Source organism: Antrostomus carolinensis, unplaced genomic scaffold (assembly GCF_000700745.2).
Source record: "Antrostomus carolinensis isolate BGI_N321 unplaced genomic scaffold, ASM70074v2 scaffold50812, whole genome shotgun sequence".
NCBI classification, from domain to species: Eukaryota; Metazoa; Chordata; class Aves; order Caprimulgiformes; family Caprimulgidae; genus Antrostomus; species Antrostomus carolinensis.
In genome coordinates, this window is record NW_010302668.1 from 1 (window position 1) to 15,877 (window position 15,877).

Genomic DNA, 15,877 nt, shown 5'->3' on the forward strand with positions numbered 1-15,877 from the left:
ATGCTGATAACTGGGCTGATATAGGTGGTGTAGGAGGAGGAACTTGGCCAGAACCACTCTGTGCCTGAAGCGCTTGGGGCTGCGCCTGCAGCACTTGCTGTTGAGCGGATGAATCCGAGTCGCTCTCATTGTCTTGAGGGCTAGGGATGCTGGGTGATGTGCTCCGGTTATCCTGGTCAATGTCCTTGGGATCACTGCTCCCTTCGTCATTGACGCTGCGGCTGTCAGAGCTCTCACCTTCACCCTCACCCTCAGAGGGAGAGTTTGGCCTGCTGATCTCCTGCAGGGAGAGAGGGAAGAACAACCACTGTGCATGAGAAAACTGCACAAAGAACATCACCAGCATGCCAGAGGATGCAGCCTACTAAACACAGTGCAAACACAAGTGTGAGTACCACCCTTGGAACCTCACAGGGCTTAAAACAGCACAGGCAACATCAATATCCAAAGGCAGGGTGCAAACACAGCGAAGCCAGGCTCTTTTAGCAGTGTCCATTGGCAATGGCACAAAGGGAAATAAAGGAGATTCTGCCTGAACATAATGAAACACTTTTTTACTATGAAGGTGACCAAGCAATGGAACAGGCTGCCCACAGAGACTGTGGACTCTCCTTCTTTGGAGATATTCAAAAGCCATCTGGACATGGTCCTGGGCAGTCGGCTCTAGGTGGCCCTGCTTGAGCAGAGGGGGTGGACTAGATGGCCTCCAGGTCCCTTCCAATCTCTACCATCCCATTACTCTGTAACATGGAAAGCTCAGTGCCAAAATGCCCAAATCCTGTGCACAGAGTGAACCTTGTCAGGAACACAGAGCTGAAAAGACATCCTGAAAGTATTTCAGCTGAGCTTTGATACCATTAAATGCAGAGAACTCCAGCCTTCTTGCCACAGAAGAGGAAAAAACAAATAAAAACAAATTTCAGTTAAAAAAAAACTGGAGGGAGTGAGTGGAAAATAATCCAAGTATAATCCTGTATGGTTGATATTGATATTAAAACAAAAAAAAGAGACTTCTGGACTTACCCTGCGTCATTCCACTGTTTTTCAACAGAAGGAACACATTACAATATTAGTTGCTTTCCAGGCACAGATTAAGTTACAATTTGCTGTGGCTTAAACTGATTTCAAGTTTTTGGTTTGTTCCAGGGTTTGCACTCCCTCCCACTCTCAAACCATTCTCCTAAGAGAAAATTTCTCCGTGGGACTCACTTGAGTTTTGGATTTTTTGGCATTGGACCTGTCAGGTTCCTCTGTGTCAGAAGCTGTCTTTTCCCGCTGCCTCTTGGAGTTCTTGAGAGGAGAAGATACCTCTTCTTTTATCTTCTGCCACAAACAAAGCAGAACAAGACAGTTACCAGTGATGTAAATGCAGAAGTAAACAGCGTATGCCAGTGCTATCACATTTAATACAAATAAACAAGAAGGGTCCCTATGGAGCAGAGTAGAAGTTGAGACAGTCAGTATTTAACAGCAACCCAATACACATCTGTCCTCTGTCCAATTACAGGTTGCAGGGGAATCTGTTCTGGAGCTGCTGCTGTATTCTGCCATCTGCCAGGAGCAGCTCCCAGAAGATGCTGCATCTACAGAATGCTCTAGCCGCTCCCTCTGGAGGTCAAGTTTTAGATAGAAATCCAAAACAAAAAGAGGAACATGGAGTAAAACATTCCTCATCATGCAGATGTGGTCTCCAGCTTTGAAACTGAAGGAATATTTTCAACAAAGCAGTTGTCTTCAGCTGTACAGAATCAAGTCTATCAGGAACTCCCACCAGATCAACTGGCCCAGTGTACTCTTCTAACAGAGACCAGCACCAGTTGTTACACAGGATAGAGCAAGAATTTCTGCAGCAGACAGGCACAGGATAAGCCTCCTTCTACTACATCAAAGTCCTGCTTTACTCCTGATATTTTGAGAGGGATATTTTTATATCCCCTCATATGTTTGAGGGCTAACACAGTGAGTAGTTATTACAAGATTACTACCTTCTTTCATGGCCTGGGACAGCTTTATACATCACATAATTACCTAACCTAACTTCAAATTTTGCTAAGTTCTCATTTTTATCATGTCAAAACTTGCTCCATGCCCCAGTTTTGATTTGTTTTATTTTTTAACTTGCTACTTTTTAATTTACACTGCTTAATGGCAAGCCTGCCCACTTCATCTGCCTTTGTTTCTTCAGTACGGTCCTGGAAAGACAGTTATTCATTTAAACAGACTAAACTGTCAGCTTGCTCTGAGAAATCAAGCAAATATAAATACAGAAAAACAGTAACAGAAGTAGTCTCAATTACTAAATATTCATATTCCTTTGTAAACAAAGATTAAGTACTGCTTAAAAAAAAAATCCCCCAAACTGTCTACTTGTCTCAAATATAGCATTTCTGATCTGTATTACTTCCGTGAGCCTAATGCCTGCATTTGCATCCAAAATTGAAGGATTAATTTATCATGAGAGCAGTAAGGTTATGTGGGGATACTTAAATGGGTTTTATCACTACACATCCGTATGCACAGGAACAAAACATCAGTCAGATGCACCATTACATTTTTTGCTTATCCACACAAGTAGGAATTTCTAGGTCACTGAGAGATTCCCTGGCATCCTAGAATCTGCATCTCATTTCTCTGACTGAAGAGGCCTCAGGTGCCCAGTCCTAACACAAAACAAGAATGGGAAAATCTTACCTTGGTAGATTTCTTCACTGAATCTGCTTTGCTGTCATTGCTGGAGGTGCTGGCAGCGCTAGGAGAGTTGCGGCCACTGGAACGAATGTCTTCATTAATAGGTGAGGCTCTACCATCAGGGCTGGCTGGCTGCTTTTTACGACCGCTACGTAGTGTAGACATCTATTTGTTTAAGAAAGAAAAGTGTATCAAAGTCAGCATTTGTCCAACCTCTGCATTTTTTTCTGTTTTACAGCAGGGGTGTGGATGGAGCACTCCTGCTAAGAGCCTGAAAAGTGAAAAACCAAGAGCTTTAACACGGTTACAATTTCCCCCTGAAAGTTCATCTGTACTCAAAAGGAGGGAAATCCTTAATTTGCCCACTCAAAAACATTAAGTGCAATTGTTTCATTTAGTAGTATCTGCTAACAACAACAACATTCATTCCAAAGCTGCTGCTGTTCTCATGCTTCATCTTCTTCAGGAATCGCACACGCACACATCTGCAAGCGTGCAAACCCACCCAGTGAATGAGGCAGGAGGGGGACCCTCATGTTCTGTTAAAACACAAGTCTGTTTGTTGGCATTCAAGCAGCCAAGACCAGTTTCTAAAACCACAGTTTCAATGTGCTGCTACTACACAATAAGGAATCAGTGCAGAGTGTATTTCATAATTAATGCTGTTTCCCTCCCAGTTTTCTGGATGACTGGCTACCATAAAACCAGTGAAGCCAACCTTACCTGACAGTGTAGCCTCACAAAATTTAGAAGCAATGATCATATCATCATGATCAGAAAGACAGAGAAGGGAGGGCAAGGAAAATAAATGTATCTGCTGCTTTCTATCAGCCAAAACCCAAAGCAAACATCAAATTAACTGGAGCTGCTGCCAGAGCTCTCACGAGTGACCTGCACACAGCAAGGCTCCCAGCATTTCACCCCAAGTAAAAACTCTGTAACAGAGCACACAAACCATAGGAGCAAACTCCAGCTTTCTGTAGGGAAGAGATTTTAACTCCAGTAATATGAGGAGACCACATGAGTAGTATTTAATTTGTTGAAACTCTTCCTTTAAAATAAGCCCCAGGGCTTATAGCTCTGACAGGATCCAGCTGGAAGGATACATACTAGTACCAAATCTGTAACAATACACTGGCCAAGTGGCTCCTGATGATGACAGTCCACTGCCAGTCATTAAAATGATGGAAATAACAAGTTTGATTAGAACTTGCAGGAGAGAGATTTCAGCTTCTTTTTCCACCACCTCCTCTTTACAGAAGAAGCTGTTCAACCTACCGAGCCTCGACTCCGCCTTGTCCTCATGCTATGCTTTCCACTAAGTCCATCATCTTCCTCTTTGACAGGTTTAAACATAAAGGGTGGAGGGTCCACAGGCTTCTCGATGGGTGGCAGCTCTCCGTACTTTTTGAAGTGAATGCGACAATCAGTGCACAGCAAAATGTTTTCTCGACCGCCGTGGTGCCAGTCCTTGGAGGCTTGGGAAAGGAAAAGCAACAGCTTAGAAATACACAAAGTACCAGACACTGAGCACAAACACATTGCATTAAAAAGCTCACAACAACTAGAGAAATAACTGCTTTTCTCCAGGTAACAAGCTGGAGAAATTTCTGGAAAGCTCTGTCCTGTTCCAGGCTTAGTCTGTGTTCCAGTGCACATCTTCAATGTCCAATTTACAAACTATTTGTTTACTTCAGCAACTACAGCTTTGAAAACAGAGAAAGAAGCCTCCTCTGCTCCACCTGCGAGCTAGCAGAAGTTTTGTGTGTGACAGTCACAGTCCAATACTGATTTGCTATATCACAAATGGATTATATAGATTACATAAGATATTTTTGTTTCCTGTACAAATATCTACCTCTCAGGATTCTTTGCCACTGCAACAGTAATTTGCAATGGCAAAGCATGATGAACCCTGCTAGGAATGCTGCATATTTTAGCTGATGCTACCCTGGGTTTTTTTTTTTGAACAGCTGTACACACACACATGAACTGCTCTTGCTTGAATGAACCCACATTAATTAGGCAGTAGCAGAAAGGAGAGAAGCACAGCAATGAATCGGGTGCGTACTGGTTGTGAAGCAGTGACGACAGGCGTAGCCCTTCAGCTCCTGTTCGCTGTCCTCGCTGTCGAAGTCATCTTCACTGGCCGAGCTCAAGTCCACTGAATGAGTAAAGAACAAAGGAAGAAGAAAAGGGAAAAGAAAAACTCAGCAGGATTTTGTATTTCCTCCTACTGGGCTAAACTAATCATTAATAATAACAGCTCTCCCATAAATCTTGTACCTCTTACAACCACCTTGCCTTGGATGGCCGCTATTTCCAATTCTGCAAACTAAGCAAGGCCAGACCTGATCAGTCTACAGATTAAAGAATTCCAGGAACACACCAAGTGACACAATCCACAGAACTTTTCATTCAGCACACAGAACTTTTCCAGTTAATTTGTCATTCAAATACTGCTCAGGTTTAGAGAGGCTGTGTTCCAAAAGCACAATTTTCAAGAGAAAGGAGATTTAACTCAGGAATCTGTTTTGATTTAAAATAAAATATTCTGTACCTACATCCTACTTTACCAGATTCCATGGACATTTTTTATTCTGTTTCTAGACTCCATCTCCCAAACCAGACAGGGAGTGCCGTCACGCTCTGTTAGACAGCGGCTATATTTAACCCAAGAGCTAGATGTGTTTTGTGGGAGGAAGAAACAAAGCTTACATATAATGTACCTGCTTGAAAAACATGTGATTCTTTTTGATGAGAGGTACTACAAGGATAATACCAGCTTTCCAATCCTTACTGCAAGGCTCCTTTAGAGTTTTTAACCCATGGCAAACTTACATGTTTTTAAATGTCATGTTTAAAGAAGTGGAGAAGATGGGAAGGGTCACTTTCCTTTGTGGCAAAAGAAGCACATAGCAAATTAGCCCGTTTCAAGGTTGTGAGCTAAAAAGCACCATCTAAACCACTGAAAATCTGCAGACATCACAAAAACTGTATCTTCTCCCATATTCTGAAACAACTCAGGTTAAAATCCCTTCTTATTGAGAGTACTGCATTTTTCCAGCACCACTACTATAAATTCACAACGTAACAGGTCTATAATTTGTCACAAGCAGAAAGCCCCGTGGCTTCTTTTGTTCACATCTTTAATTAGAAAAAGAAGTCCATGATGCAAGAATACTGTTTTTCTAAAGGTTCCAAGAGGATATTTTGTTAACACATGCAGCTTATAGTGAGGGAAAGATTCTATAGTACTTGCCATTAGCATTTGTCATCAACTCATTACCCTTCAAATTGACACAGGGTCCCATTTAATAACAGTAGCTGCTGGCACTACCATAATTTCTACATTAATTCTTGCAGGTGTTTAAACCCTGACTGCAAAATTGACACCAGGCTAGAACTTGTTCTCTTACTAAATTGATTTTTATTCTCATCCTGCAGTTGGATCTAAACGGATGGGTCCTTCCAGCCACACGTGCTCTGAAGTGCTGACTATCTTGGACTGAGCTGTAGAGTCAAGATCCTCAATTCTTGTGCACACAGAAATCAGCAATAAATCCTATCAATTTCAGCAAGAAGTTAATAGCCTTTTCTTACTACCTCACTAATACCCTCTCCAGATTCTCTGTCCTCACCACATCCTCTACCCTCCCACATTAATACGAGTCTGACAATTTTTGCCTTCCACATAGTCCCTTTTCTTCAGAAAGCACGTGAAACATGCTGGGTTTAGTCCATGGAAAGACTTAAAACTCACAGGGTAACACAAGCCTTTTTTATATAAGGATAAAAATTTAGCCATCAGGATGGACATTACTAATCACAACCCTTTGCAACGCAGTACATTTCACTGGTTTAGATAATTATTCTTTGTTTAGACACTTCTGCTTCAGTCAAGGCCAAAGTTCTTCCAAGACGCATTAAGACACAACAGTGCTGGCTGCAGCACAGTCTGAGATGAAGCAGAAGGTACAGGTCACCAAGTAAGGATGAAAGGGACTTCCTTCTTTCTGCATTTTCTAATTCCTGCTACTGCAATAAGCCTGGAGAAAATACAACACAAAACCAAGAAAAGAGCAGGGAAATTCAGTACCAGGGCAATGTTTCCATCCTTACAGGATGCTTTAATGTTTAAAAACTGCACAAAGCACTTGGTGATCAAAGACGCCTACCACATTCCAGCATAATGGGGTAGGAACAGGAGAGGGCAACTGCCTGAACTCCATTTCCTCGCGGGTACAGCACCATTACATTACTGTTGCTCCCTGCATCTAAACAAAGATAAACACATTGCTTTTAGCTTCCACTTACAGAATTCACTGGAGGGGGGCCTGGAGGGAGTGTTGACTGGAGTGGAAGCAGTTCGAGTTTTAATTCTCCGAAACACAGCTTGTCTTCGATGCCTACGATGGGCTCGAGAACTTGCTGCTTCAGGGGTTTTCTTCCAATAGTAATAGAAGGTGATTAGTTCTCCCTGCAAATACAGAAGGAGTATGTTAGAGGGGCATGCAAATCTGACTTGTCAGCTTTTTTTTCCTCTCTTTTGCTCTCTGCGTGCACATGTATTTTTGTAGGAAGCTTCATGATGTATTTCAGCCAGACAAAAGAATTCTTTAGATAAAGACAGAAAAAAATCCTCATTATTTTTTGTTTGCTTTTGCAAGGGAGGAACAGAAGTAAATAAATAAATAAATAAATGCCTTCTCACTCAACTCCTCCACTAGAAAAGAGGCCGGTTAGTAGGTATCCAGCTTCCACCTGGACGCTGCTGGCACTGCAATTCGGAGCAGGGTGCCCTTGCCTTGCTGCCAGCATCCTGTTGACACCTCTGCACAGCTCAGGAGGCACTGCATCCAGAGAGGTGGTACTACCTTGTCAGAACAAATAACTGCTAAGACTTCTCTGGTGTTTACAGAAAGAATAAGGATCAATTCAAACAGATACTGCCATTTTGTCAACCTACATTCTGCGTACGGGTATTTTTAAATATTCCTGTTTAAGAAGCTGATAGTTACAATAAAAATGTGTTTAACAAGAAGTCTATAACCATAACTCAACTCGTCTACAGTAAATCGTGTTTTAATTTGAATATATATGCCCACATCTAAATTAATTAAGCAGTTAAAAGAGCACACCTAGAGAAATGAGTGATAATTTCACAGCATAATGAATCTGGCTTCCGTTCAAGAACGGGAGCAGCTGCCATTCAAACTAGCGGATGTAATGCCGAACTGAAGAACAGCATGTGGTTTTAATCTCTTTTCTCTTACTTTGAAACCTCATCATTTCCTGGCAACTTGTCTGCCTCTAAGGTAAAAGGTGTTGTTTCTTTCAAGCTCCAAGAGGAAAACGGAGAAGTTCTAACCAGCCCCTTGAAAAATCAACATCAGAACAAACATACCTGAATTGCCCACAAAAAGGGGTTCTTTGAACTGCATTTTATGTGATCAAATAACATAACCTCAGCCTGCTCCCTCTGTGGGGAAATCCTACAGCCTGTACTACGGGCAGATCACTGAGTTAACTCTAATCAAGACACACCCTTAATCTAAACTCTCCCAAGGGCCTCAAACAAGCAATTACAGCCATAACTAACATCAGTACCACTGAAACACTTGAAAGACAAAAGGAGGATGTTGTTCTAGACATTAACTGCTGATGTTTAAGACAGTTGAGGATTTTACCAATGCCTAATTTAAAAATAGAAACACCAGAAGATAACACAACCACAACTTTGATTTCTGGCAACGGACAGAAGAGATGCATTTTTAATCTGCCCTGTTGCAGATCGGGATTGAGGCGACTGATCTCTACCACAGAGCTGAACAATATCCACTCCAAACTGTATGCAGAGTGACACTGGGTGAGGAGGAAGGAGTAAGAGGGCAAAATGAACTGTTATCTACAAGTGTTGATTCTGAATGATAAAAGCCCTACTTAGAAAATAAAAATAAATTATATTTTATATCTATCTATATATATAAAGACATATAATTCTGTCCTGAAGAGGATCTATAACTAAAATGGGCGCAGGCTGCCGATGAGCATTCAAGCTATGTCAGATCTGGGAGGAGGACAGAGTTTGACACCTGGCACCCTGCTCTGCTGCTGTATGTTCCACTGTATGTGTTTGCTTTAGAAACACCGTTTTACTCCCAGTCTATTAAGTGGGCTCAAAGTCCACCCGGCGCAACTGTTTGTCAAACTGAGGATATGACCCGTGCCAGGAGGCAGACGAAGCTCAGCAGAAAAGCTTATGCAATCCTCTTCCAAGGCAGAAAGTCTCTTGCAAATGAAACCAGCCACATTTTACCTGTAAATCCATTTCTATCAAATCTGAAGTGTCAGCACCAAGGAACAAGTCAGTAAATCCCATGTCTTTATGTCAGTGAATTAATGTGTCCTCTGACATATGGCAACAGCAGAGTGCAAACCAATCCATTTTCTTTCCATCATAAAATAGGAAATGAGAACCTATTTGAGCTCTATTTACACATCGCAAACCCAAGGGAAGCTTAACAACTTATACATGTGCTACATCATAAACCAAACTTTTAAAAAAGGAACAGTGTATATTTATAAAAAATACTGACTTCATGATCATAAAGCTTCTTTTCCCCTGAGACCCTCCTAAAACTGCAGTCGCAACTGCACACAGATAAAGATGAAATAGAAGTTTATTAAACAACTAGTTTTACCTCATCTAGGAAATCTGGATATATTAAAGCATTAGAGAATATTCTGCACTCCAAATTCACCGTCAGACTGCACAGCTACACCACTCAGTAAATGACTTGACTCTCTGACACAGATGGAGAAGCTGGAGAGGCAGCATACACAGAGAAAGAACATCAGTGTTTTACACATACACAGAGGTTAGAGATGTTCTACACTGAAAACATTCCATGCCAGATCTTGTTAGCTGCCTGGCTATCTAATATCATATTGTCTACCTAAGGGATTAAATGCTGGAGTGGAGCGAGTCTGGAAGGATTAGAAACAGCATATTGGTGACTGCACGGGTGGCAGAAGCTTGAGCACAAAGGAGTAAGTCAGGAAAGCTTAGCTTCTACAAAAAGGGAGGAAAAACAGCTTCCAGCTTCACTGCAAGAGAAGCCAAATAAACTTTAATCAAACATGCATAGTGTGCCCGGCTGAAACCCATCGCACATAAATACAGGGAACAAAAGCTGCTGCAGAAATCAATAGCCCACTGAAACATTAACACAGGCGAGCATTGATCAAAAGGCCCTTTTACAAAAGGCAGCCTTGCAAATTAGCTGCTGTTTTTGCTTGCAAGCAAACAGGAGAGGATAAACGCTGCTGACATGAATGGCCTGTAATGATCATTTTGTTCCCGGCGATCTCACCTCACCTCACCACAAGGTCTCGCAGTCAACACATCCTACATCTCTGTACTGTAATTGCGCGCAGCGTGATGAACCGAGGCATTCTGCAGCTTGTTCGCTGGGGGAGGGCTGAGAGCAGCTGCCTGGAATCTGATTTTCTGGGTAGCAGGTCTACACCCAGGGGAACAGCCCTAACCTAACAACCTGCAAATACATTATAGGTCTCCTTTGAAGTTTTTTGTGCCAGGAACTGGGTATTCCTAGCACCATACGCACTAAAATGACACCAGGCAAAGCAGACTGAACCATCCTTCACTGCATCATTATACTTGCTCAAGTTAAGAGGGATAACCCCCTCATTTCCAAACTTCAGGGAGAAATTAAGGAAGGGGTCAGACCACTGAAGCAATTTCTACCTGTGGTGAGGTCTCTGGCTGATGGTGGGAGAAAAACTCGAGGCTTGCAAGCCAAGTTCACCGAGGGCTGAACCTGCTGCTTTAAACAGTGACCCTGTTCATCACTCCCTAAGCCAGTTTAGGGGCCTGAAGCACAGAGACCATCTGAAGTTAGGAGGAGCCTGTCTCCTTTTGCAATAAGAACCACCCAACTGCTTCTGTCACCCTCTTCTCTACCCTGCACCCAAGAACATGCTCCTGTTTAATCCAGTTCTGGAACCACCAATAAAACAGACATTAACACTAACTCTTCCCTACCCTCAACAAGCTCACATGAGCACCACTAAGTGCTGGTGCCCTGGTTTCTCACTCCTTATCAGTAGTTTTCAAATGTAAAATACACCATACAAGCTGTGGCCCATGTTTGTGTTTAGTTTTGCCTTAGGTAAACACAGGATTAACACTGTGTATGCATTTCAGGATTTGAGAGGTTTTGACAGCCCTGCTGCAGCAGACACTGCTCCTATGGAAGCCAATCACACAAACCCATCAACTTACCTTCAAGTATCTGTTATGGTGTAACAGAGTGAGCACACATAGTAATTGCTGTTTAATTTCCCCAGAGCCTCGCTCTGCCAGGGAGGGGAAAAAAAAAAAAAAAAAAAGGAAATCTTGGAGGAGGGGAATAGCTTTGCAATAATTAAACTGAAAAGGTAAATGACAACTCTCTTCAATGGCTATAAACCAGTCATGGCAGAGCGGAGGGGAACAGATTGTCCAGCTGTGGTCTTAATGAATTCACAATCTTTCTGGAATGCATCAAGATTTTATTAAGTCAACTCAATTTAGCTAATGCTCCCCCTTATTACTGAAGTCTGTGGTAAAACCACTGTGTCCAGTGCCTTCCTCCTTCCCGGAATCCCCCAGCTTTAATAGTCTTGGTTACAACATCTGCTCAAATGCCTGCATGCCAAGGGGTGTATCATGAAAATGGACTACATGTGCATGTGATGGGAGCTTTATAGCACACACCTCCAGCCTCCAGTACAGACCAGTGTATTGCTGTCTGTCATCTCCAGGCTGCTTCCTGAAACTTTACAGAAACACCCAGATTATTGCTGTACACTACTAGACTGGGAGATAAAAACTGAAGGTATCAGTCCCTTCTATCACACACATCTCCATTCCCCAAAGCTGCTAACAGAAGAGGCACAAATATCAGCGAAGAGGCTTACACAATCCTGCTACAAATCCCCCGACCTCCTTCTGCCACCACGTCAAGGCAGAAATGGGACAGCGAGGGGATGGCACTGCACAGCTATTTCTTGTTATGAGCATATATCCAGACAGAGGAAATTTGGAATTCTTGTCTTAGTTTAAATAAGTTAAAATATTTTTTAAAATGCAGCAGGGAAGAGAAAGAACAGCTGTGTGCAGCTCAGAGGAGTTGAACCTGGGCATTTTTACAATTTTAAGCTTGGTCTACTTGCCTCTGCCAACTATGACAAATAGGCTTGCATATGTTCTAATTAAGCAATAAGTCTCAGCAGCTTGCTTAGTAGCACTGATTAATGTCCACCTTGGGTGCACAGGATCTAAAACATCACTGAAATTTTAAGAGAGGCTTTTAAAAATGAAGCGGTATTTTAGTAACACTATAAAAAACAAAACACACATTAAAAAACGTGGGATGCTCTCTAAGGAATATCCTGCAGGTCTCTTCCTTCTCTAGCATATTTTTAAAGTGCAGACATTTTATCTAGCAGCTCCTCCAGCCATTTATTAGCTTCTGGAAGGCAATATAGCCCCCTCTCCCTGGTCTTTGCTAAGAACTCTATCTCAAATTTTAGGAAGAGATTGGCTTGTCCTAATACTCCGTTTTCTTGTTCTGCAAACAGCAAGGTAAGAGAGTTATTTTCATTTTTCATTTGAAACTCCTGGCAAAACAGGCTGGCCAAGCAGGAAGCTAAAAGAGGAGACAGGTACATAGGAAACCCAGGCTAACTCCTTGGGTGTTTTATGTTGTCAATTCACCTCCCAATACAGGAACAGTCACAGAATTTCTTGGGAACCCAGCTGAGGCTCCATCTGTATTTTCTGGATTTCATTTTGTTGTGGAAAAAAACCTGCAGATCAGATAGAGCTTCATGCTTTCTAATTGTTTCTACTGAATGAGCACTGCTACCCTGCTTAGTCCTCTACAGACCAGAGGAAGAGTGAGCTTCTATCTCCGACAAATGATGCTTTTGTTAGATAGCTGACACAGGGCTGTGATACAACAGGTCATTAGAGAACTGTGTCACTCCTGAGAGTGCTCAATTAAGTTTGGAACCTGAAGATTTCACCCCAAAGTTCCTCAAGCACTGAAAAGACTAAACTATTTTCATTTTTCATGTTAACTAAACACATAGATCAATTTTGTAATTCTCCTAAGAGAATATATTTGCCCTCCTTCACAAATAATTAAAATAAAACAAAAAATATAACGAGTGAATGCAAACTAAACCAAATTCTTATAACAAAACTATGCATGGGAACTGGAAGTGGTAAGAGACACAGGGACTGTCAATGAGGAGAAAAAAAGGAAAGAAATAGGCAAGACAAAGTAAATAATCTTGCATTTCAAACAAACATTTACCTGCAGTAACACAGTAACACTCAACCACTGTACAGCATCCTCCGCTTGATGACAAAGTCAATGAAGTATTTACAAATTAAGTCTCAGCACACAGAAACAAAGAGACAGAAGATTTATAAATTGGCCCAGATCGATCCTGTGTGAGAAGTACAATTGGGCTGATTAACCTCAAACTACCTGAGCGGCTCCACCAGTGACAGTCAGGCTCTAGAATTCCTTCATAATCCAGACCCAAGACCTACTGGACAGGCTGATCCATCCTTATTAAGCGTGGTCCCAGGTGACTGTTCCTCAACAGCTCAGCTTTTCCTTCTGCCTTCCAGACAAGCTGCTTTTTCTTTCAATTGGATATTCTTGTTTTCATTCCTACCACTCGATTGTATGGTTTTAGCAAATCACAGAGAAATCTAAATGTTATCAGCCATAGCCTGAAAAAAAAGCCAGTAACGTGTGTCTGTACCACATCTAACTCACAATTTTCATGTAGCTCATTTGCTAACCTTTTCCAGTGTTTGTAATTAAGACTGCATATACTGGGAAGAAGTAAGATAATTAGTACATTATGGAACTTACCCTCACTATCTGTTCTGTGAGAACAATTCTTTATTTTTTTTTCCTGGTTTTTTCTTTTTTCCTGCCCCCATTTTTAGAGATTTAAGTACCAGCTTTAATAGTTCTGCAAAAACAAACACATAGCAAGCCAGCGCGTTGTTTTAAGCCACAGCCACTGTTAAAAGCTGCTGACCCTCTCTCCAACTGTACATCGTGTCAGAATAAAAAGAAAGCTTTTGTAATTAAGGCTTCTTCCTCCAGAGACTCCTCTTTGTTAATCAACAGAGTTCCCAATCCCCACAGGAACCCACAGACTGTTGGCTGCATCCATTATTAATTATTAGAGCCTATCTTTAATAGCATCAGTTACAGCTCTTCAGGACTGCGTAACCACCAGGTACACCCCACAGGGATCTCTAGCACTTGATCAATTAAGAGGTTATCAAAATAGTGAAAGAGTTAAGAACCTGTCTGCCTTCTACACATTGTTGTCAAAGATTTATTTTCTACGCAGCCCCCCTTTGCAACTTATAAAAATTTCTGAGGTTAGAAATTCTGATTTGCTTGCCCACTTTTAGCTCCAATTATTTAACTTTCCTCTCCTAATCTGACCCTCTACCTCTCGTCTTCCCACACACCTCGATCTGCAGCACAGAGGGGTCTCCCATTCCAACAGAGCCCAGTTCTTCAGTACTGATGGGATGTTTTCACCTGGCACAGAGCAGGAACTGCTTCATACAGACAGAGCCTGAAGAATGCAATTTAGCCCCTGTGGAGCCAGGGCATCGCTCTTCCTATTGAGGCTCAGGCTGGCACACATTGCATGTTCCTTCCACCCCACTGTTTTCATCCATTTGTTCTCCCCAGCAAATGCAAATATTCAGCCTTTTCCCCTTTTCACTTCCATCCTAATGCCCAAAGCGCTTCCCCTAACAAAACACACATGGCCCAGGTGAATTAAGCACAATGCAGTTCTCAAGAGCAGAGATGAAATGTTTTTGTAAAGATGGGAGAAATAACTATTTTCTTGAGCCAGCAATTCTTTCATTCCGTTTTTCAACTCACATCAAAGTCCTGGGGTTCACAGCTGTTTCATGCAACATCCTTCACTGTCAGCCTCTTGTTAACTACAAGTTCTCAATATTGGAGCTCACACACCAGGACAAAAAAGGAGAGTGGGATAAATACCCAGATAAATTGAATGCAAGCTATTCAGAAAAGCTTTCAGAGCAGAGCTTACCAGAGTCTGCACTCGATCAAATCTTTCCCCTTTCACATACACTTCTCCATCAATTCCACTAATATACAAATGTAGCAGCACAATACAAGGAACAGGATTTTCTCAATGAAGGTGCCAAGCACTGATACATCATCCCTTTAATTGCACTTTCTTTTTGTACCAGCTCAATAATTTTCTTGGTTGCATATTGCTAGAGTTCAGGTGTGGGACAAAAACCATTTCACTGCTACTGGCTACATCACAAGCATATCTTTCTCAATGCCTACAACACACCACATTTCTGCTATTCAAAGCAAAGGTACCGGTGGTGGTTCACGTGGGTGTGTATATGAGAGAGCAGCCAGCCATAAAGCAGTTAAAACTACCACACTCCATCCAGTAAACATTTTTCTATTTATCTGCCCTTCATTACATGCACAATCTTATTATCTCTGCACATCCTCAAAGCGACAGCCGTCAGGGTCACCCTATAAAATATACATCGGCAATGTTACATTTAATGACTGGAGCGAGAAGAAAAATGAAGGATGGGAGGAGTGGAATACCGCAGGATGTTTTAAAGGGATCATCAGTTATATCTGTGCATTTCCTCAGGTGATAATTGAATGACAGTGGCTGGGGGGAAATCCATTTTTGAGCTTGGGAAAGGATTGTTCAGAAAAAAAAAAATGTTTTTGTACTGGCAGCATGTAATGGCTGCCAGAAAATGAAACCGGTTCCTTCACCCACAGCACTTCCTCTATTGTATGGATTTTATATAGTGGTTGAAAATTATACCAAGTACAATCAGCTATTCAAACCAAACAAAAAAATATTGACAGACTTTGGTAATTTCATCCCCAACTAGACTACTTTCTGTTGTGGTTTGCATGTCAACTTTAATTAATTTAAATGAAAGACTAATTTGTATACATGCATGTGTGTGTAGAAAGTGACATTCCAAACACAAGGACAGCAGCATTTTCTACTTTCATATTTATTGTTTAAACAAAGTATTGAAAATTTAATT

The 15,877-nt window shown here is 41.7% G+C and overlaps 1 long non-coding RNA gene across 1 annotated transcript; it reads right to left on the reverse strand.

The window, feature by feature from the left end:
- Positions 1-23: 23 nt before the first annotated feature.
- LOC104521766 (uncharacterized) lies at positions 24-2,853 on the reverse strand. The gene is made up of 3 exons (XR_727979.2): positions 2,692-2,853; positions 1,210-1,323; positions 24-280 (listed from the first exon to the last, which is right to left on the reverse strand). It is a non-coding gene; the product is annotated as an uncharacterized LOC104521766 (long non-coding RNA).
- Positions 2,854-15,877: the final 13,024 nt, after the last annotated feature.